Here is a 22345-nt window from a genome sequence, read left to right on the forward strand (position 1 = left end):
TCCGAGATTTCTTCAGTTAATTTCTTTATTCCGGCCCTTAGCTGTAGCACATCAGCTGAGGTTGGTGGAGGCATCCAGCTGCCTCTCATGCGAAACAATAGACGTCCGGCATAGCTGACAGTACAAAGAGCAGGCTCGAGCCACTCAGATACCCCTGTCAGTTACATCTCTGGCTGCGACCGTAAAGACAGCGCAGCGGTTCCCTCTAGACTCATGGCAGACTGTCGTGTCTTGTAGTTGGAACACCGGGCACTGTGCTGCATTGTCACACCAGGTTTCACAGGCTTGTGGTGTAGGCTGTAACACTGAGATGAGAAACATTTGGTACATGAATGGTTGAGTAATGTTACACTCCAGACTGTTTGTTTAGGTGGTGGTGGTGGTGGTGGTGGTTGGTGTTTAACGTCCCGTCGACAACGAGGTCATTAGAGACGGAGCGCAAGCTCGGGTTATGGAAGGATTGGGAAGGAAATCGGCCGTGCCCTTTCAAGGGAACCATCCCGGCATTTGCCTGAAACGATTTTTAGGGAAATCACGGAAAACCTAAATCAGGATGGCCGGAGACGGGATTGAACCGTCGTCCTCCCGAATGCGAGTCCAGTGTGCTAACCACTGCGCCACCTCGCTCGGTGTTTGTTTAGGACTCTCGGCACGTGCTCTAAACATTTCCACGGTGACTAGTGAGAAAAGCCTTCCATCCTTCCAATAGTGTACTGCAGTGATGGCTAGTGACGGCACTTTGCTTCGCAATGCCAGTCGGATGTGTTTTGCTTTGCGCAGCATTACATTCTCACCCACCTATGGCTGGCTCTGTTGATACTCGCTTCCGCTCTGACGTACTTTTTGACGGAATACGGTCGATATGATACCGATGAAATGGATTGACAAAGTGACAAATGAGGTGTTGAGAAGGGTGGTGATAGAGAGATAAATTTTAAAGGTAATTAGGAAGAGGAAACACAACTGGCTTGGGAAAAATGGAGAAGAAGACGCAGAAGGTACCAGAGAGTGGATAGTATGAGTAGAGACCGGATTATATGCATTTGCATATTGCATATGCATTTGCATATTTGGCTCCTTTTCACCGCTTATTGCATACTTTAACTAAAAGCTAGTGATTAAAGCGTATTTTCCCCCTCTATGTTTACAATATATCTTAAAAATTTAGACGGGCGGCCTCTGGCGTCGATCTAGTTTTGATGTCTCACAGATTGACCGCGACTTAGAACTGCGTGCAATCGATAACCGAGGGGCCACTGCCTGGCGAAAGCGTTACAGAAGAGGAATGGGAACAGGCAGATAGTCATGCTATTGCTCCTGCGCCCCCTGTTAATCCCCTCCGCTGTCATGCCGCACGCGTCGGCAACAATTAAATTACACTACGCAAGCTTTTAGTCTCACGTCCATTGTTTCGGTTTAGGTTTCTATTTACTCGTACACAGTTGAAAGCGTTTACGACCTGTAGTGTGTAACGTGTTGTGTGCCATGCCGTCCGAAAAAAGAAACGTCGTTTCGTGGGTAGCTGACCATTCTGGAACATTTACATACTACGAGTTTTCGAGAAAAACGGTTCTTAGAAAAAAAAATTCAAAGAGATCAGCGTGTCTAGACAAATCTTCACACCGCAGGAATGCAGAAGAAAGGATCACGATAACAACTTCTGACAACAGCACGTTGCAGTAGCAGTGATTTGTTGAAAGGTAACCGAGCGGTCTTAGGCGCTGCAGTCATGGACTGTGCGGCTGATCCCGGCGGAGGTTCGAGTCCTCCCTCGGGCATGGGTGTGTGTGTGTGTGTTTGTCCTTAGGATAATTTAGGTTAAGTAGTGTGTACGCTTAGGGACTGATGACCTTAGCAGTTAAGTCCCATAAAATTTCACACACATTTGAACTTTTTTTTTTTTTGTTTTTTTTTTTTTTTTTTTTGTTGAAAGGTAACAAAAAGTGTCAGTTTAATATGGATATATGTGAAGCATTCATTGCAAGCAATATTCCTCTTCAAAATCGTACAAACTCTCTCCTATAAAGGCTTCCTGCGCAAATATTGCTTAAATCAAAATATACCACATGAGTCGACATAGCGTAAAAATTACATACGACAATTTACGTAAATGTTCTTCAAGAAATACGTAATGAACTCAACGACAGCATTATTTGGATTTCAGTTGCCGAAACTACAGACACTTCTGGCCGTTACATCTGAAATTTAATTGTTGGTGCTTTAAAAGAAGAGCCTTCTTCTTCGTATTTAGCGGCCAGCAGAGAACTTGGAACAGTAAATCATTCTGTGATCGCCAGATTTGTGAATGGGGGTATAAAAAATATTTCCAGAATCTTCTGCATATGGAGGGTGTTTATTTCAGATGCTGCTCCTTATATGATCAAAGCACATGAACGCCTCCGAGTATTTTATCCCAATTTGATTCATGTGACATGCTTTGGTCATGGAGTACATCGTCTTGCGGAAGAAGACGCCTTGCTGAAGAAGAACGATCCACCTTTGTGAATCTAATAAACTGATTCCATCCACAAAGAAACAGTTTCTAAAGGCTGCTACTCTCATGAAGACCGACAAAGAAAAACGACGAAATGTGCCTTTACCTCCCGAACCAGTGGTAGCTCGTTGGGGAATGTGGGTCGAAGCTGTGTTGTTTTACAATGAACATTTAGAGGCCATTAGACGAGTAGTAAACGACTTCTACAGTGCAGAGGCTTTGGCAGGTCGCCAGTGCAAGGAAGCTTTTAATGATTCTGGTATTAACAAAGATATTGCTGTGACTAGCACTGATTTTTCCCGTATATCTGCAAGTATTAAAATGCTTGAATCTCAACGTTTGGCGTTGAATGGATCTATTCAGTTAATAAATATAATTATTGTAGTGAAATCCTCATTGGCGGAGGTTTTCACAGGAAAACATTTTAAACAATAACCCAGATATTGAACCCTTGTACGAAATTGATAGTTTTTTTAATGGTACGGGTGTACTTTTAGCAGAAACTGTAAGTGCCAACATAGCACCAAAATTCAAATACCTCAGTTGATGTAGAACGATCATTTTCTGCTTATAAAAATGTTTTGAGTGATCGAAGACACTATCTTACTACCGAACATTTAGAACAGCACTTGGTCTTTTATGTTTACAATAGTAGAGAAGTGTAAAATAAATTGTAAATGACGCTTTGGTCCAATAGCATTAATTAAAAGTTTATGCTGTTCAAAAAAATTCATGATCATGTGTTGTTTTGTTAAATGAAATATTACGGAGTTTTCCGTAGTGTCCCTCTGCGTGCGGTATATCTCGAAGTTGGTCCTGTACATATCGATTGTTTCGCTGCGACTCACTCGAATCATATTCGCTTGTTACCGACGACAATAGCAAAGAAAGAACAATTATTGAAACACGGTACGCGTCCCCATTTTGCAAATTTCTAGAAAATAATCCCAGAAAGGCAACCTTCCTAACCTTTAGCAGAAAGTATTCAGAACATGATATCAGCTTTCCAAAAGTACCGATTTTTCGCATGGCCGGCGCTCTTCCTCGTAATTGATATTCACAGGTTCGACAATGAGTTATAATGCACGCGGTAACTGCCATGTTTTTTTATTACTTGATCTAGCATATTTAGACACTTTTCATGCATTTTTCACGCATATTTTAACGTTTTTATAATGCATATAATCCATCCCGCGTCCGGCCATCCTGATTTATTTTTTCCATGATTTACCTAAATCGCTCTAGGCAAATGCCGAGATGGTTCATTTGAAAGGTCACGGTCGACTTCCTTTCCCGTCCTTTCCTAATCCGATGAGACTGATAACCTCGCTGTTTGGTGTCCTCCCCCAATAACCCAACCGCAAATATATAATCCTGTCTCTAGTTATGAGAAAACTAGGAGTATCGGTGTTTCACGACTGCGTGGAGAACTACATTTGAAGATCGGCCCTAGGGCAGAACACTTATGATAATGATATTTCAGTGTACAGAAGGAATGTAGTCTGAATGAACGATCACAACAACGTTACAGCTGGGAGAGGAGAGTAAACGTGTTTCTGGCAGTGCACGTGACTTCCTCCGACACCTCTTATTGGAGGCCACTGAAGTCGAGATTTATAGACTCCGTTCGGAGGCAGTATCCAGCCATGATGAACCAAACATTGCGGGATTTGTAGAGGCCGAAGGAACAGCCTGCTTTTGACTGGAAATTTGTAATATATTTCTTTCGATGTAGCCCCTAGAGGTGTGCGCCTGTACACAACATTCCTCATTGTTGCCTCTTAGCTCCGTGTATCGTTAACCAATCTATGAGAAAGGTATAATTTCCTGTGTACTTATGACCCTTGAGACTCCTCATACAATTTGACCAGAACAGCTACATCGGTGACAAATCTAGGTATTGGTTTCTAAGTTACACTATAGTTGTCGCCTTTTGTTTGCTGTTTAATATTTGCATCTTCGAAGTAAAATTGCAACTACTGAGGAGGTAAACTGTCTGAATATGTGTACAGTAGCCGACAATAGCTGTATTATGATAGTATTAAACATTAGAATTAGAAGTATCAAATAAGATACATTATTCAAAAAACTGTAGCTCTTAGAGATCTCTTTCTAAAGTCTTTGATAGAACATAACGGGGAGTCAGTTGCTTAGAAAGCGGTGCTAATCCTTTAAATTACTATAACCTCCTAACAAATGTTAAAAGCAGACGATACTTACGTATGACACTATCTGGATAGCAGCATCAACGGATCTTGAACATTTATATTATTCTGATTAAAATTTTTCAGATGACGGTTTAAAAATAAAGCTGGTCGTAGGTTTTAGTTGTTGCTGTATTTCTGAAATTCTGATCTACGGAATGAAAAGAATTTATATATCTAATATGAAATGAAATACTATTACCGTAATTTTAAGGAGAATCTTCTTGCTGCCACTGTCTCGAACTTCATCTGTATCTGCTTCGAAAAATTATCATTGCAGCTCTTTTTACGATAACAAATGTCTATTCTCACAGTTCGCCGTCAGGTCAACATAGTCGTGCGACCTATCTTTTCCCAACTGAAAACAAAAGTTAGGAAGAAACAGCAGAGCACTACGTCTGACCAGAACATCCGCGCGTTTGCGCTACAATGTGTTGAGCAGATGAGCATATTTATTACTATTGAAAAGCTAAACACAGTTTCTGATCAAACAGTTAATTTATTCTTTTACAGAATACACCAGTTCTTATTCGGAACAATCCAATATAAAATCTATCAAACTCCTACCTCAACATGTGAAGAATGGAAGATAGTAAAATTTCATAATATGATCGCTCGCCTTAATAACTAATATTCTCAAGTATCCAAAATGCTTTGATTAAGGTGTTCCGTGGATTTCATAGTGCGGAACGGAATGCGTACGAAAAGTTCATAATGTCACTTTAACTCCTCTAATCCAAATCGTTTAAATTTTCGACACTGTGTATTTTGAAAATATAGCCCACTCGTGAAGTTAAAGTTCGCCGGCATAGTTCGCACGTTAATTACTCTGTAGCGTTTAGTCGGTGAAACTCTCCAGGAACAGTGACCGAAATTCGCCGTATATCTTAGGACGTACATGTATAACACAAATGCCTAGTCGAAAACATTAATCCATATTCATGTCTTTGACCCTACGCTGGTCAGAGAATCGAGCACGTGAAGTCGGCGTAGCTCCAATGCCGACTGACTTCCGTGCTCAAGTACAGCGCCTGAAACGTACAATGCCGGATAAAAATGAAACACCTCCAAGGATAAAGTCTTTTTATCGACAAAGGAGGTGATTGGTAGTTCAATAATTGCAGGAGTTTATGATTAAAAATCCAGAAGAAATGTTACAGACTTGTTACCATAAATGGTATTCAGTCACATCAATGCATACTGTATTGTCTCCTCTGGTAGCGACGCTGGGGTATATTCTCGTGTGCAAAGGTTCATAAAGGCGCAGGATTGCATCCTGAGATAGATTACGCCTATTGCTGGAATTCGGAAACTGTTTTGTAGGCGATGGCGAACGAGTAAGTTCCCATTTCGTCACGTCCCATACATGTTCAATGGGTAAGATCTGATGATCTTGTTGCACTAGGTAGTTGAGCAGCACGAAGATTACATTCTGTCGCAATAGCTGTTTTGAATGTGCATTGTCCTGCTGGAGAAGCACATCACCTTCCACTCGAAGAAATGGAAGTAGTACGGGAATGACAGCGTATGCAGTGTATCGGACACTTTTTACTATACCCTGTAGAATCACCAAATGTTACCGCGAGTTATAATTGTTGGCCACTCTCACAATGAGGCATTAGATGAGAAATGTGTGTCGTGGCCAGGTTCCCAATGTGCCCATCACTCGCATGCATACAAAACCTAGTCTAATTACTGAAGACAACAGACCGTCATTCCACTCTCCAATCAACCCTTTCACGACAGTGAAGTAACCGCGCCTGGCAGTGTCGAGGTGTCTGTGATAACCACGCCAGGGGCACCCACGATGTTAAACCTGCTGCAAGCAGACGGTTCCCAATGGTCTCTGACGTCACAGTAGATGCAGTAAGTACCCGGATTTCGTTTCTGAATGAGGTTCGGTTGCCTACCGCAGTTTGCGCAATGCGTCGATCTTCACGTGTATCCGTACTACGTCCAGAATCAGGTCTATAATTGTGGGAACGTTTCACAGACGACTGTTGAAAGCAGCTACACACCACCGATACACTGTGCCCGATATACGAGTAATCCGCCGATGCACCCTTTCAGCTTCACAATTCGACCCAGTTCAAATGGCTGAAGCTGTTCATCTGTACGTAATCACCGGTGAAGTACGGTTGTACCGTAGAATGAATGCTAAAAACACTTCACTTTTAAACTCAGAACAGTTTCTGCTTGCAGAGCCAAAATAGAGGGTGCACAGATAACCTGTGTACCATCTGATCGGCGTTGGCTGTGACAAGTAAATCACTAACAGTACAATGCATCAGTGTGTATACAGGGTGTTACAAAAAGGTACGGCCAAACTTTCAGGAAACATTCCTCACGCACAAATAAAGAAAAGATGTTATGTGGACAAGTGTCCGGAAATGCTTAATTTCCATGTTAGAGCTCATTTTAGTTTCGTCAGTATGTCCTTCCACCTACGCTCAATGGAGCACGTTATCATGATTTCGTACGGGATACTCTACCTGTGCTGCTAGAACATGTGCCTTTACAAGTACGACACAACATGTGGTTCATGCAGGATGGAGCTCCTGCACATTTCAGTCGAAGTGTTCTTACGCTTCTCAACAACAGATTCGGTGACCGATGGATTGGTAAAGGCGGAGCAATTCCATGGCCTCCACGCTCTCCTGACTTCAACCCTCTTGACTTCCATTTATGGGGGCATTTGAAAGCTCTTGTCTAAGCAACCCTGGTACCAAATGTAGAGACTCTTCGTGCTCGTATTGTGGACGGCTGTGACACAATACGCCATTCTCCAGGGCTGCATCAGCGCATCAGTGATTCCATGCGACGGAGGGTGGATGCATGTGTCTTCGCTAACGGAGGACATTTTGAACATTTCCTGTAACAAAGTGTTTGAAGTCACGCTGGTACATTCTGTTGCTGTGTGTTTCCATTCCATGATTAATGTGATTTGAAGAGAAGCAATAAAATGAGCTCTAACATGGAAAGTAAGCGTTTCCGGACACATGTCCACATAACATATTTTCTTTCTTTGTGTGTGAGAAATGTTTCCTGAAAGTTTGGCCGTACCTTTTTGTAACACCCTGTATTTATCCCGTGATGCCACTGAAGACAATCCTTAAGGCAGTTGAACTTTTCCGGCTGTGTTTCACGATAACGACCAGCTTGTAAAACGCTCATCGATTTTGACTCTTGCACAGACCTTGTAATGGTCAAGCATTCTGTCACTCCCAGCTGCACATTTCTAACATCTACCTACGACCTGATTTTTTTTAAAACGAGGATCACCACTTTTCTCCTCACTGCAAGACTTATCTTACTAGAAGGAAACTGCGTTAAAAAGACATGTTGTAACAGACGTAATTTTATTTGCAATGAGTTACACGATGGCTTACAAATTGCTAAGTCCGGCGCTATCGTTCTGAAGGAACTCAGTGTTAGCACAAATTCCTCATTTGAACTGCCTTGATAATTTTGGCTCCTGACCGAAACTGATACTAGACAATATGTGGTGATACGATCAGAAACGAAAACTAACACAAATAAAATTAAAATTTTTCAAATAGTCCTGATGGCAATTTTTTTTATTGGAGTGAGTGACCGGCTTCGACTCTTTCATAGAGTCATCTGCAGACTCCAGAGCGATGGATGGACACTGCCAGACGAGTTCCGTCGACTCTCGGGTGAAGCTGGCCACCCACTCAAAAATGCGATCAAGACTGTTTTAAGTTTTAAAATCGTTGACAAGGTTAAAAAAAAAATCAGAAATTTTATAACACGAATAACTTAAAAACTACTTACTTCTTTTACGAAACAATAAAAATCCTATGAGTGTAGTATCTGCCTAGTTATATCGAATATGGTGTTCGTAACTTTAATCCAGAACCGACCCAAATTTCAATAAAATTTTGATAAAACACTAATAACTTCTGAAGTATTATTCGGAACAGCTAGAAAATCTGGATCCTGGGTGTTGTAAATATTCTGAACACGTTTCAAGATTCGAGAAATATTTTAACTACAGCGCTTTTGCTAGTAACGGCTCCCTTCTCTATTGCAGTTTCCGTGCACACCGTAATAACGACCATATAGACCTACTATACCCATATTACGAATGTTACAAGTGTTATGTGTAGCCAATAATGGTTTATAAATTTGAAACTGATAAAATGTTAATTATTACACATAAGACGGCGCTAAGGAAACTATCTTTCACTGAAGAAAGAACACGTTTCTTTCGCGTATATTTTCATTTACAGAAAGCGTGTTACATCCATATTGTGGTATGAAAGTTATCTCTGGCTTCGAGTGTTTCTCTCGTGGAGATTTATTTTTATCTTAGACTCTCTCATCCGTAGTCTGGGAGCAATGATCCTGTTGATTGTTTTTGTTTATTAACGTCTGCTAAACCAGCTCGCCTGATATCTTTTATACGGGCAGCTTTTTGCTTTCATATAGTACTCAACGGAAAACTGCGTATTTATTTTCGTCTTCCGATTTAAACTATTGTTATTCGGAAGCCTGATGTAGTTTACACAATCTACAAGCGGACATGGCGATCGCTGCCACGAGTAGGCAACACTGATTGAGGAGAAAATTCACTAAAAACCGTGTGACAGCGAAGAACTATTGTAGCCTCCTGATATGCAAGTAAGTAATGAAATCTAAATCTTGTTGGTAATGGTTTGTAGACAGAAATGCACGCTTTAAGTACCCTGGGGTTTTTATTATGATTAGGTTAATGGAAGAACAAATTTCTAACAGCAAAGATGTAACTTATGACATCATATGACCAAAATGTAACAAACGTATAATACTTGGCGGCTTGTGTTTATTTTGTAACTGCTGTTGGACTTTGCTGCTAGCGTGTAATATTGTAAGTCCCCCAGGCTAGCACCTCGCTTTCTGTTAATGTTAATCTGAATGTTAATGTTAGTCTGAAACGTATCCTGAAATCAAGGTTGCCGTAGAAGGTGTTGGACTGGTTGTGAGTGAATAAGAAATCTTAATTTTTGATGGAGGTGTAAGAACATTTTTTACATGTTTTCATTACGTATTTCCCCTAAAATAGAGCCAGAGATGTCTGTATTATGGAGTGAGTGGTTCAACTTTTGCAGTATTCCGTACTTATGACATATAAGAATAATTTGGAGGGAAGGGCAACAACAGAGCACTTTATTATTCTTGTCAAACTTTTCTGCCGCTCGGACTAACACTTCAGTTCAGCACACTTACGTTTTATTGTCACTGTAACTATACCGTCGTTACTGTTTCCGTGAAATGTTATACTCGGGTTTCTTCCGAAAATGGAGACAGTGCGGGGAGGAAAAAGTTACATGTTGAACAGGAAAAAGCAAAGGGCTTTGTTTTAAATATTTCGTTACAATCTCCTCAATTTGAATTTTGATATGGCCTCTTCTGTGCTTAACCGATTGTAGGTTCTTCCGTTGACCAATATAGCTTTAACTTGCGAAGGACTATGTTCTCTGTAATACAGAACACGGGAAGCTTTCTTTTACATTGCATTGTTATATTCTTTTCTAATCTGACTTTTGACATTCCTTTCAGCTCAATGCTTATGCGATTGTAGGTTCTTCTATCGACCCACTAACTTTATTTATGAGATCATGATACACATTTCGAGGTGATTTCTTTCTTTTCATTAGTTTTATTTCATTTTACCTTTCCTCTAAGTAAAAGTATCATATTTTATAAGATAGTTTTTTTTTGAAAGCGCTGTGTCCTGATCTGGAGTGGCTTCGAACCATTTAAAAAGTAACAGATTACGATGATCTCTAGCAATCGTCACAAGATAGTGAGGCTTCTCACGTTACTAAGATAGAACTATTTGTGGTGGTGTATTGGTTCTCGAATTCTTTATGCTAAAGGAAATGCGACTGATGTTTCGCATTGGTATAGTTACAAAATGTGTTAATTATTATCGAATAACTACGTTTTACTTGGCCGTTCCATCAAATAAATTTCCGAAACCGCTACTTCGATTACAATATCTCCTTTTACGTATGTTCTGGAAGTTTTGAAGTAGCAGATACATTCAATTATGATTACAAATCTATACCGTTCCTAGGTACTTCATGGACACCAAGGATACCTATAAACCTAGTAGCCCAGAAATGAAGCTCCGTGAAATTGGTTTACAGTGTGAATTATCTCGAAAAGCCTGCTGCAACAGTAGTCTGAATCAATAATAATTTTTTCATGCGCTGAAGAGACCTGTGGTAATTTGTCACCGTAATTACAGGGTATTGTTAGCAAAAGAATGAGATACTATCTTGTAATAAAACTGAACCAGTATCCCTTTAATCAGGGTGTATACATCCCGGGACAACGGAGAAAGACCCGGAAATTTCCTCGTCCGGGAGAAAGCTGGGGAAAACACAGGAATTTTTTAGAATTCTGCGAATTTTTCATTGTTTTAGGTTTCAGTTAAATTTTTGTAATTTTGACTGGTAAGAACTGACACCCTACCAAAGAATTTTACAGTATGCCGCTACTGCAAAATAATACTGGAACAATAAAAAATAAACGAGAGAAAAAATCGAAATACAAAAAGCTGCAAAGGAAATGCGCCATTCACAATAACAAAGCGCAGTGCACACACCAGCGTCTGCCAACAGCAAAATGTCTTGAAGGCTCTAGGACGAAGACTATGCAATACTTCATATCAACAAATTGCTTCCGATAAGCCTGACGTCACTATCATTTACATTAGGTCCGTTTGAGCAACTGCCAGCGAGCTCATGCGCATGCGCAGTTGAGTCACGTATGAGCAGTACCTTCTCCCGCTTCTGGCTACTTGAAGTTTGGTTATTAGCTGCATCAGTAGTAGCAACAAGCAGCCAGACGCTACCCAGAAACATTAGGTTCATTCAAGTATAGCTGCCACAACCGAGTGCAAACGGTTTCAAAATCTCCCTACTACGCATGCGCAGTTTCGTTATAGTTTCGACCATCAGAAACTTGTGGTTGTACTCGAACGGATTATTCGCGTGTCTCGTTGTCTGACCACGTGTAGCGCTAATTGATGCATCTACACTCCTCGCGTTGCGCAAACGTTTCCAGTGTAATAATGGAACAGTGCACCGGGTAGTATTTTATAATGCTTAGTTGTACGCGTTTCGAGAATTTGCTCTTATTCTCATGTGAAAATATTTACATTATGAAGAAAAACATAAAACGTGAAATGTTGAAAACTGAGTCATTGTATTGTATTGTATTATATGAGACTGGGGACCTAGAAACGTCGGAGAGGCTTCGTCCCCGCCGTAGCCCTCAGTGTTACACAACTCCACAACAGGCTACAGCAGTCCACTCACCCCACCGCCGCCCCACACCGAACCCAGGGTTATTGTGCGGTTCAGCCCCCAGTGGAGCCCCCCCCCCCCCCCAGGAACGTCTCCCACTAGACGAGTGTAACCCCAATGTTTGCATGGTAGAATAATTATGGTGTACGCGTACACGGATAAGTGTTTGCGCAGCAATCGCTGACATAGTGTAACTGAGGCAGAATAAGGGGAACCTGCCCGCATTTGGCGAGGCAGATGGAAAACCGCCTTAAAAACCATCCACAGACTGGCCGGCACACCAGACCTCGCCACTAATCTGCCGAGCTGATTCGTGCCGGGGACCGGCAAGCCTTCCCGCCCGGAAAGCAGGACGTTGGACCACACTGCTAACTGGGCGGGCAAACTGAGTGATATGAAACTTCCTGGCAGATTAAAACTGTGTGCCCGACCGAGACTCGAACTCGGGACCTTTGCCTTTCGCGGGCAAGTGCTCTACCAACTGAGCTACCGAAGCACGACTCATGCCCGGTACTCACAGCTTTACTTCTGCCAGTACCTCGTCTCCTACCTTCCAAACTTTACAGAAGTTTGGTTCGCAGGAGAGCTTCTGTAAAGTTTGGAAGGTAGGAGACGAGGTACTGGCAGAAGTAAAGCTGTGAGTACCGGGCGTGAGTCGTGCTTCGGTAGCTCAGTTGGTAGAGCACTTGCCTGCGAAAGGCAAAGGTCCCGAGTTCGAGTCTCGGTCGGGCATACAGTTTTAATCTTAATCTGCCAGGAAGTTTCATATCAGCGCACACTCCGCTGCAGAGTGAAAATCTCATTCTGGAAACTGAGTGATAGTTTGCGTGTGTCTTGTTTTCTGCATAACGTAGAAGCCGCAGTATCTTATAACCTCAAAAAGATGGCTACAGTGCAATACAGGCATCACGACACACTAATACTGATGTAAATATTTGATCATGACAGTGAGAAGTATTCGAAACTAAGTTCGTGGAAAGCATGAAAAACTAAGTAAGTGATGCTGTGTGTCATCACCGTATTTAAACAATGAACGAATGAGAGTTGCAGGCTTTCAAAAAACATCGATTATGATGAACGAAATTGAGTCAAACGTTTCTGCTGCCCACTTGGTGTCGGCACTTCTTGGAGAACAAAACTGTTAACTGAAGACGTTCGTAATTATTCCTGCCACAATAGGGTAGTAAATGCCCTAACAATATAAATGCCAGAACTCGTCTAATCGGAAGAAAAATAATCGTTGGTTTATTTGGTATGTAGTGGCCACAATCTGTTCACTGGTTAAGAATCTGGAATGCAATTTAATTTCATTAACATATCTGTAAAAGCATAACATGTTTATTTCTATCTATGCCATCTCCCTTCTAAAGTGAGCCGAGTTAATGTGCCTGTGTCATTTGTAGCAATGATTATAGTATGTGACCCTCAATTATCGTCTATTATGATCGGATCCTTGTATGGATGAGAATAAGTTATTCATTTTGAAGGTGACAGTAAAGGACAATGAGATCCTTCTACTTCTGATACCCCAGGCAATATATATGCAACACATTTCTACAGAAAAACCCCTTAAAGGAGTAAAATTACACTAGGGTCTATTACATTTTCACAAGTTTGAGGTACACAGTTCCTTTAAAAGGCTAGCAGGAATATAGAACCTCTTATCTTCAACGATACTGAACACATAAAGATTTGCAGATGCGCGCGCTCATCTCTTTGGAGCAGACTTATTGAAGGATTTGCAGCCAATTAGTGGAATTTCATCTGATCCATCAACGTTGTTGTTGTCTTCAGAGCAGAGAGTGGTTGTAACGTCCCCTTAGAAAAATTATGAATGACTGTGCTAGAAAACCTCTTACGTTATTTGATTTTCAAACAGCTGAGAAAAACTGAACGTACTCAGACATTTATCTCTTTACTTTTTCTGATCATCACTAAACCGACACAGCATTTTTTTAACGCAACGCAATCTGACTTTCAGTAATCCCTACAAAATAATGGCCCTGAATAAAAATAACGTATACCTTTCATGAATCACTTACCTCATCAAAATCTTCTTTACGCGAAGTACTGCAATACAGCGAGCGCCAATACCCCCAGCTAAATAAAAGATTCTAACTATTGAAGGCACTAACTACTCATAGGCATAGTTAGCAAATGAAAGATTTTGATAGAGAACAAACAATGCATTTACCTTAATAGCCTTCAAAAGTCATTATATATATGACATCTATCTTTACAAATTTCCTTTTTCTGTCCGACACACGTCCAGATCGTGCTCACAAAGTAATCTCTCAAAACTCTGGCATCTCTCTCTCCACATCCACCACTGCTGGCGGGTCCCCTCCAACTGCGCAACTCTACGTGCTGTTCACATCCAACTGCTTAACACTACAATAGCGAATATTCCAACAATACCAACCAGCCGCAGACTGCACACAGCACAGTCAGTGATTTTCATACAGATCGCTACGTGACGTTACCAACATAAAAACCTAAACAGCCCACTTACATAGCCCCCATGTAAATTTTACAAATTGTTTTGGGCAGTGGCCAAGACAAATTTGGTAAATTTTTTTTTATCGCTAATAAATATATCAAATGCACTCACTTATTGATACAGTGTCGGTGAAAATAAAAATTTTTCTCACAGTCAACAAAGACAGTCCTGATCATTCATCACAGTAGTCATTGTAGTTTTCTTTTCTTCCCAAAGTCTGAGCAGTAAAAGAAAATGCACACGGAAGCAGTGGATTTCCATGCAGTCTTGAAGAAGTGGTGTTGTCCTTCCAGTGGAAAGACAGTGCTCACTCTTGACATGCAGACAGGTAATAGGCCACAACAGAGCACACTCATAGCAGAGTCAGTCGAAGTTTAGGATGATATTGGTAGGTAGGTCATCACAGAGAAGACCCACAGTATTTCTTGTAGAGGTAATGACATTGGTGGGCCACCAAAGGTGCAGATCCACTGTAGACCTTGTGGAGATTATGGTATTGTTGGGCAGTCAAAGTTGCAGACCCACTGTAGTCCTTGTAGAGATGGCCAGCAGCCATCTGTTGCGACTGTGCGGGTGCACAATCACCATCGAATAATCTTGCGGATAATATAGCAAGTCAATAAACCACCACTTCTGCATTCACAAACTTATTGGAATGTGCTTAGAACCAGCAGTGCTGTTAATCAGTCCCTTGCTGAATTATCTACACACTTGTGAGTACTAACAGTACCCATTCTTTTTTTAACTTCTTACATATTGTGCATATACTATGACCAACAGAAACGTGTGCAGTAAAGTGAAACTTAATTTGAAGAACCGGTGTCTGTACAATTACAAATTTATGACATGAGAATATAATTACAAAGGTACAAAATACATCATTAAAGAACATAATAACACAGATAACATTTGTAGTAATACAAGCTTTACACAAGAATAGAAATAAACATATACATCAATGTTACAGGACTTATGACATGAGTAAATAAATAAAATATGGAGAATATTTTTCGAAACATTAACTTCACACATGAGCACTAAAACAGAACAATAAATAATGTCTAAACATCCTTACAAAGTCAATAACATATTATTAATGCAAATTATATTTGAGGATAACAGTATTCCTCATCATAGTGAAAGTAGCTTAGTATTAGAAAAATTCTACAACATAACTGTTATCAGATAAACACGTAAAGACAGGAAGAACACAAATACACAAGGGTTCACAAACACATAGCGGAGTAACACAAAAGGAAAGGACAGGGTTTGTTTCAGTGTAACATTTCGTACTGCAGTCCAACCCAAAACTTCATTCCATAGATCTTGCCTTATATTTCAACATTTGTTCCTGCAAACAAAAAAAATCCTATCTAAAACTGTTGTCCCAAAACCCTACTATTATGTACATATCCTCTTTCAAAATAATTATTCTTCATTGTACACTACTTTGTTTGGCCAGACCTTATTCTTAAAACTTGTCAATGCGTTTCTTCCAATTCATCACAACACTTTCTCTTAAATAGCCTACTCACTCTTAAGCTAACTTTAATCTACTGAGCTCAGATATATGTACTAGAGAATGAGGCAATGCAGCAGCACAAAACCATTAACTCAAACAACCATGACAAAAAAATGCAAATTGGCAAAGCAAGTAGCAGTATATCTAAATTAGCCACGCAAATGCAACATTAAACTAATATGAGTGAATGTGCAGCAACAAGAAAAATAAATCAGTAGTAGAACTGGCTTAATACAAGGTAAAATTCAGTAGTACAATGCCTGACAAAGTAGCAGAAAATGCAGTAACTTATACATAAGAATGACAAAGCTCTAGCAGAAAAAATATTACAGTAAAGGTAGGAAAAATCTAATACCTACGACACATCTTAACACTAGAGTGATGCATCACAATAACTTACTCTACCAAAGAAGTTACCAAGTCGTTAAAAAATTAGGTATGCAATTCCTGTGAAGGGAAATGTCTATTTGTGCTCCCTTTTCTAAGAAAGTAAATCATAAAAGTAATATTTACTGGGTCTGCAGACAGAAACTTTTCTGTTAGTACATCTATAAAATTTAATTTTAAACAATGCTGCAGTGCAGCGGCAGTTAAATCTTTGCGTGTTTGTTCAAGCATTGTGTCTTACTTTAGAAGCTGTTGCTACGTTTGTCTCTGATTTTGTTCCATTTCTTGTTGTGAATGTTTTTGATTTTGTTCGATTGCGTCCAACTTTTGGAGGTTTTGTCCCATTTGTTGCATTAATTATAATAACAATACACTGGTGTCCGAAACATGTTCCTCTGTACTTTTCGGCAGTTCATTTGCACCGACAACATCCGCATTTTGAAAAGCAGAAAATGTGTCTTGACTTGATTGAAAATAGGGTAATGACGCAAAACCTGAATCTACAGTAGTTGCAAGATTGTGCCCTGTCTTTTCGGATTCCTGGGGCGAGCTGTTGCCGACCGATTGATCGACAGTACTACCCTGTTCACTAGCTCTTTCACTGTCTACACCATTATTTCTTGCCTGGTCCATTTCCCTATCCACAATTACCAAATTACTGTGTCGAACTTTTCTTAATTCGTTACACAGTGGCGCTAACTCACTACTCTCGTCTTCACTGTCATTTCTCAGTTTACTTTGGAGCCTAGTATTACGTTTTCACGCGCCATAATTGTCACAATATTTCACACGATGACACAGAAAAGCATAATTTGAAGAGTACAATAAGAAAACACATTAACAAAGCACTGAAAATAATATCTAATTAATTTCAAGCACAGCAGCGAATTATTTGGTGCAAATCTACATGCATTCCACAACTGTATTACAGTAGAACAAGGAAAACTACAATTGCAAAGAAGATTCTCTCTACAATTACGCGCTAGCAATAAACAATAACTACACTAATCACACAAAATACAAGGAAAAAATCAGGAGATTACAGTGAGGTATCCTCGGCTAAGAGTCGACATATGTAACGTCCCCTTAGAAAAATTATGAATGACTGTGCTAGTAAACCTCTTACGTTATTTGATTTTCAAACAGCTGATCAAAACTGAACGTACTCAGACATTTCTCTCTTTACTTATTCTGATCATCACTAAACTGGCACACAATATTTTTTTAGCGCTACGCAATCTGACTGTCAATAATCCCTACGAAACAATTGCCCTGACTAACAAAAACTTATACCTTTCATGAATCACTTACATCACAGAAACCTTCTTTACTCGAACTACTGCAATACAGCGAGCGCCCATACTGCGCCAGCTAAATAAAAGATTCTAACTATTGAAGTCACTAACTACTCATAGGCATAGTTAGCAAATGAAAGATTTTGATCCAGAACAAACAATGTATTTACCTTACTAGCGTTCAAAAGTCATTATATATATATATATATATATATATTGACATCCATCTTTAGAAATTTCCTTCTGGCGGACAGACGTCCAGATCGTGCTCACATAGTAATCTCTCAAAACCACTGCTGGCGGCTCCCCCCCCCCCCCCCCCCCAACGGTGCAACTCAATGCGCAGTTCACATCCAATTGCCCAACACTACAATAGCCAATATTCCAACAATGCCAACCAGCCACAGACTGCACACAGCACAGTCAGTGATTTTCATACGGAGCGCTACGTGGCGTTACCAAATTAAAAAGCTAAACAGCCTACTTACATGGTTTGATGCAGCTCTCCATGCTACTATATCCCGTGCAAGCTTCTTCATCTCCCAGTACCTACTGCAACCTACATCCTTCTGATTTTGCTTAGTTTATTCGTCACTTGGTCTCCCTCTACAATTTTTACCCTCCACGCTGCCCTCCAATACTAAACTGGTGATCCCTTGATGCCTCAGAACATGTCCTGCCAACCGATCCCTTCCTCTAGTCAAGTTGTGCCACAGACTCCTGTTCTCCACAATTCCATTCAATACCTTCTCACTAACCATGTGATCTACCTATCTACTCTTCAGCATTCTTCTGTAGCACCACATTTCGAAAGCCTCTAATATCTTCCTGTCCAAACTATTTATCGTCCATGTTTTACTTCCATACATGGCTACACTCCACACAAATACATTCAGAAACGACTTCCTAACACTTAAATCTATACTGGATGTTAACCAATTTCTCTTTTTCAGAAACATTTTCCTTGCCATTGTCAGTGTACGTTTTATATCCTCTCTACTTCGACCATCTTCAGTTATTTTGCTCCCCAAATAGCAAAATTCATGTACTACTTTAAGTGTCTTACTTCCCAATCTAATTCCCTCAGCATCACCCGACTTAATTCGACTACATTCCATTATCCTAGTTTTGCTTTTGTTGATGTTCATCTTATATCCTCCTTTCAAGACACTGTCCATTCCATTCAACTGCTCTTCCAGGTCCTTTGCTGGATCTGACAGAATTACAATGTCATCAGCGAACCTCAAAGTTTTTATTTCTTCTCCATGGACAATAAATTCTACTCCGAATTTTTCTTTCGTTTCCTTTACTGCTTGCTCAATATACGGATTGAATAACGTAGGAGATAGGTTAATCCCTGTCTCACTCCCTTCCCAACCACTGCTTCCCTTTCATGCCCCTGTACTCATATAACTGCCATATGGTTTCTGTACAAATTGTAAATAGCCTTTCGCTCTCAGTATTTTACCCCTGCCACTTCCAGAATTTTAAAGAGAGTATTCCAGTCAACATAATCAACAGCTTTCTCTAAGTCTACAAATGCTAGGAATCTAGGTTTGCCTTTCCTTAATCTTTCTTCTAAGGTGAATCGTAAGTTCAGTATTGCCTCACTTGTTCCAATATTTCTACGGAATCCAAACTGATCGTCCCCGACGTCCACTTCTATCAGTTCTTCCATTCAAATGTAAAGAATTCGCGTTAGTATTTTGCAGCTGTGACTTATTAAACTGATAGTTCGGTAATTTTCGCATCTGTCAAAACCTGCTTTCTTTGGGATTGGAATTATTATTTTCTTCTTGAAGTCTGAGGGTATTTCGCCTGTCTCATTCGTCTTACTCACCAGATGGTAGAGGTTTGTCAGGGCTGGCCTTCCCAAGGCTGTCAGTAGTTCTAATGGAATGTTGCCTACTCCCAGGGTCTTGTTTCTTTCAGTGCTCTGTCAAACACGTTTAAGGGATCTTTCAGGAGAGCTTCTGTAAAGTTTGGAAGGTAGGAGACGAGGTACTGGCAGAAGTAAAGCTGTGAGGACGGGGCGTGATTTATGCTTGGGAAGCTCAGTTTGTAGAGCACTTGCCGGTGAAAGGCAAAGGTCCCGAGTTCGAGTCTCTGTCCGGCACACACTTTTAATCTGCCAGGAAGTTTTATATCAGCGCACACTCCGCTGCAGAGTGAAAATCGCATTCTGGAAACACCCCCCAGGCTGTGGCTAAGCCATGTCTCCGCAATATCCTTTCTTTCAGGAGTGCTAGTTCTGCAAGATTCGCAGGAGAGCTTCTGTAAAGTGTAGAAGGTAGGAGACGAGGTACTGGCACAAGTAATGCTGTGAGGACGGGACGTGAGCCGTGCTTGGGTAGCTCAGTTTGTAGAGCACTTGCCCGCGCAAGGCAAAGGTCCTGAGTTCGAGTCTCTGTCCGGCACACAATTTTAATCCGCCAGGAAGTTTAATATCACACAACTCTTGAACATAGAGCAGAATATGCTGAACAAGGCTTGAGTAGTATGGGAATCAGCTACAGAACTCATAGAGTGTGTGCGTAATACGTTAGCAAAAGCGAATGATAACCTAGCAGTAATTCATAACCGTTAATTACATTAGACGAAAAGGCGACTGTTGCCAGACTATCACAGATATTGGGGAACAGCATTAATGAAGCAAGACTTCACTTAGCAGGATTACAAGACGCGGTACATGATGCGGTAGTGGGACAGCTGAGTTAAGGATTAATGCCACCGCACCAAGTTTTGAGAGGGTTATAACCCAAGTCCAGAAGGACTTCTCTGGAGAATTTCGGCAAGTAGTTGAGTAAATACAAAAGAATCTATCTGCTATTGCGTAGCAACTGTAGAAGTGAAGACAGCTAAAGCAAGACTGATTATATCGGTCCGTTTTCCTGTAGTAATTAGAAACACGCACTATCAGAGTTACTCCGTCCATCCAAATCCGATGAATTTGAAAAACATGAATAGGTTGGTGCGTCTGCAGACTGAGGAAGTGTTGGTGACTTTGGAGCAAGAGGGTACACATGCTCTGAATACATTAGAAGAGTAGCGAGGGTCTAGAACAGGAATCGTAATCTTTTGTCTCACCAAAATAATCCCAAAATTTAATTTTATTTGTGTTAAGTTCCTGCCGGCCGAAGTGGCCGTGCGGTTAAAGGCGCTGCAGTCTGGAACCGCAAGACCGTTACGGTCGCAGGTTCGAATCCTGCCTCGGGCATGGATGTTTGTGATGTCCTTAGGTTAGTTAAGTTTAACTAGTTCTAAGTTCTAGGGGACTAATGACCTCAGCAGTTGAGTCCCATAGTGCTCAGAGCCATTTGAACCATTTTTTTGTTAAGTTCGTATGGAACCAAACTGTTCACGTCATCGGTCCCTAGAATTACACACTACTTAATGTAACTTACGCTAAGGACAACACACCGCACACACCCATACTCGATGGAGGACTCGAACCTCTGACAGGGTCGGGGGTGGGGGGAAGGAGGAGGCACACGAACCGTGGCAAGGCGCATCAGACAGTGCGGCTACCCCGCACAGCAAACCGAAGAGCGATCTTGTTAGGTTCAGTTGTTAAGAGGAGAACTTCATGTGATAAAATTTCACATGAAAGTGCGGGAATTTTCAGAAAGTTGATTCCTCCTGGATTTACTCAATATATACATCACAGACTGCAATGATCAACTGTTATGAAGACTAGATACCTTGTGTCATGGAAAGAATGGAATTTCTGTATAGTGGTATCCTGATCAATGGCACAGCTTGTTATACACGTAGGGCTAACTAGCGGTTACGAACAACCGTTACCGTTACGATCAAGCTATCAACACTAATGTTGTACTGGCCAGAAAAGAATTTGAATATCTCACCTACACAAAATCTAACCTTTCTTAACGACACTTGAAATCTGGAGCTCCTACACACAACAGAGACGTTGACTGCATTAGAAAAGGGATTTACTACTATTGAACAGATGTTTGAACATATCAGACATTTACAGCCCGAAAATTGTTTGACGACTGTCACCATAAGTGTTTCTACTACTAGCATAGCAATATTTCTTATACTGTTTGTATACTCTATCGAAGTTTAATATGTAGAGCTATAAGTGCTCCAGACCTATCTTCACACCAGATCCCCCTAGAATGGTTAGCGCTATAACTAACTGAATTGTATTAACAGCTGTAATCAAATTATAGCAAATAGAATAAGTTAGGTCTCGAGTCAATTAGAGGGTAAAGCGTAGACCATTACTGCCACCACCTCACCTGCTCAACCTCTACATTCAACAAAAATCCTTTCCCAATGGGTGGCTGCTGCGCAACTTACCGAAGGTACAGGAGATTTTAACCAGAAGTGAAAGCAAATACTGTGTCTCAAGAAATAATAGGAAAAAGTTCATCTTCTAACAGCCGTGTACCTTAAGTCTCTAGAGGAACGGAGGGTTCCTGATGATTGGAAAAGAGCACAGGTAGTCCCAGTCTTGAAGAAGGGTCGTCGAGCAGATGCGCAAAACTATAGACCTATATCTCTGACGTCGAACTGTTGTAGAATTTTAGAACATGTTTTTTGCTCGCGTAACATGTCGTTTCTGGAAACCCACAATCTACTCTGTAGGAATCAACGT

The 22345-nt window shown here is 40.8% G+C and overlaps 1 protein-coding gene and 1 non-coding gene across 2 annotated transcripts in view; both read left to right on the forward strand.

Moving 5' to 3' along the window:
* The window catches only part of LOC126456651 (metaxin-2-like), a 189023-nt gene that overhangs the window by 89157 nt on the left and 77521 nt on the right, over window positions 1-22345 (forward strand). The gene's annotated exons all lie outside the window — the stretch shown is intronic.
* On the forward strand, window positions 12676-12750 carry Trnas-cga (transfer RNA serine (anticodon CGA)). Its single transcript has one exon. It is a non-coding gene; the product is annotated as a tRNA-Ser (tRNA).

Source organism: Schistocerca serialis, chromosome 2, assembly GCF_023864345.2.
Source record: "Schistocerca serialis cubense isolate TAMUIC-IGC-003099 chromosome 2, iqSchSeri2.2, whole genome shotgun sequence".
Lineage (NCBI taxonomy): Eukaryota > Metazoa > Arthropoda > Insecta > Orthoptera > Acrididae > Schistocerca > Schistocerca serialis.